This window comes from Tamandua tetradactyla, chromosome 7 (assembly GCF_023851605.1).
Source record: "Tamandua tetradactyla isolate mTamTet1 chromosome 7, mTamTet1.pri, whole genome shotgun sequence".
In the NCBI taxonomy this organism is placed as follows: Eukaryota; Metazoa; Chordata; class Mammalia; order Pilosa; family Myrmecophagidae; genus Tamandua; species Tamandua tetradactyla.
Genome location: NC_135333.1, coordinates 41,858,746 through 41,861,139, shown reverse-complemented (window position 1 = coordinate 41,861,139; position 2,394 = coordinate 41,858,746). Strand labels below are relative to the sequence as shown.

Sequence of the window (2,394 nt, the reverse complement as noted above, 5' to 3'; positions counted from 1 at the left end):
TTATTAAGTTACAGGTTTACGGTTCTAAGGCCTTAAAAATGTCCAAACTAAGGCATCAAGAGAAAGACACCTTGACTCAAGAAAGGCAGATGTCTGTCACATGGGAAGGCATGAAGCTTGCATCTGCTTATTTCTGGTTCCATTGCTTCTAGCTCCTGATGTCAGTCGCTTCCTCTCTAAGTGCGTGCAAACTTCACTTAGCTTCTCCAGGGCAAAACTCTGGGTTCAGGCTTGCTTAGCGTCTCCTGGGAAGACATACGGCCACATCTGCTGAGCTTTTCATCTCCAAACGGACATCTAGGCATCTGCTTTCTCTATTGGCACTCCAAGCATCTCCAAATGTCTGCATCTGAGCTTCCTCTGTGCTTTGCCAAAATGTCTCCCCTTTTAAAGGACTCCAGTTTGAACTAACCAAGACCCACCTTAAGTGGGCAGTCACATTTCCATCTAATTAAAGGTCACACCGTAATTGAGTACATCAGTCTTCATGGAAGTAATCCAATCAAGAGGTCCAACTGTAAACAATAGGTGGGCCCCGCAAGATTGAGATTGATAATTTGCACTTGTTCTGTAAACTAAACTGCTCCTTCCCTCAGCCCTAAGGAGTAGAATGGAAAGACAGCCAGTTTTCAGATTCCAAGGGTTAAAAGGAACGATCTTGATTTTGTATCTGCAACTCTCTGCTCAAGGACAAAACCCTTCACTACTTGCCAGAATAATATTCAAGTAATCCTTCAGCACTCCGCCAAGTGTTTGTTATGCATCTTAACTCGCTGCTTTTTCTGTAAAGCAGGCTTTTTCCTTCTTTGAATAGGGGCCACTTCTTTTGGTCCATATTCCTGCATGGAAGAAATACCCTGTGCTTCAGAGAGTCTTCAATTTTCTCCTCCTCCATTGAATCCACAGTGGCACGACTCCAAAGTTTCTGAAATTCTTCATGCACAGGAAATTGATGGCTCTTTCCACCAAAGAAAAGATTTTCTTCTTTTCAGGATGATTTACAAATAGCATCTGGCCCCCTAAAGCCTTGACAGCTTTCTGGGAATTGGCAGACCTTCGTCTACGTCTTCTAAGCAAATTCCTCCTAAGCCTCACTGGCCATGCTTGTCTAAGAGCCTGAGGAGGACCTTCTTGGCTTTCGAGTTGTACTTGGTCTTGAAAACATACTTCCCATCTACTGTTTCAACTTTGGGATCACTGACCAATGCCTCACCTTTAGCCATTGTTTCTGCTTGAGTCCAATACCTAATTGCTGTGTTTCATCTAAAATTTCTTTTAAAGTTAGAGGATGTGTACCTCCTGGCTGATGCCATGTTTCATGTAATTCACAATCTTGGCAAGAACTCCAAACGTATATCCAGAGCTTCCTGATAGAGCTTTCAAGTTAAACGATCCATTGCTGTGATCAGAATTTTGTTTAGGGCCTGATGGCACTCCATGTTCTAGCTTAGCGTTCTTCTCTGATGATGATGATGATGACACAGAAGTTATTGAACATTTCTCTACTACAGGAGGAGAAAGAGCTCATTTTATGAACAGCTCCCTTTCTCTCATCTGCCATGGATCCATAATGCTGAGCCAGGGGGCCACCCCACGTCACCCACCACACCTTCCGGTGCCTCAGCCCCAGACAGCTGCCCACACTGGTGCAGCCAGCCCCACCTGCCCTCGCGCCCAGAGCTGACCTGCCTCATCAGGGTCTGAGACCTAGCAGTGGCAGCTGAGGCGGTGGCACAGCCGGGGCTCCCTGGATCAGCTTTTATAAAGGGGATTTATTAAGTTGTAAGTTAACAGTTCTAAGGCCCTAAAAAGGTCCAAACTAAGGTATCCATAAATCTTTTTTGGATACCTGGACTCTGAAGAAAGGGTGGGTGGTCCCCAGGATTCCTCTGTTAGCTGGGGAGGCATGTGGCTGGCATCTGAGGTCCTTGCTTAGCTTCTCTGGGGAAGCATTGGATTTCTTCTCTTTCCTTCCCTGGGCTCTCTCCAGGTGCTGGCTTTCCCGTACTGTGGGTCCTTGCTTAGCATCGCATGGGAAGGCACACAGCAATGTCTGCTGGGCTCTGTCCCTGTCTACCCTCTGATAGCTCTTTCAGCGCCTGGCATCTCCTGGGGCTTTCACATTTCCAAACATTCGTGCTAAACTCCAAGCATCTCCAAATGTCTGTGTCTGAGCCTTCTCCAAAATGTCTCCCCTTTTAAAGGACTCTAGTAAACTAATCAAGACCCACCTTGAAGAAGTGGACTCACATCTCTATCTAATCAAAGATCACACCCACAATTGGATGTGTCACATCTCCATGGGAACAATCCAATCAAAGTTTCCACCCTAAACAATAGGTGTGCCTCCACAAGATTAAGTTAGGAAAAAGAACATGGCTTTTCCGAGGGTAC

The 2,394-nt window shown here is 45.9% G+C and overlaps 1 pseudogene; it reads right to left on the bottom strand.

Moving 5' to 3' along the window:
• Positions 1–627: 627 nt before the first annotated feature.
• On the bottom strand, positions 628–2,006 carry LOC143689614 (general transcription factor IIE subunit 2 pseudogene; annotated as a pseudogene).
• Positions 2,007–2,394: the final 388 nt, after the last annotated feature.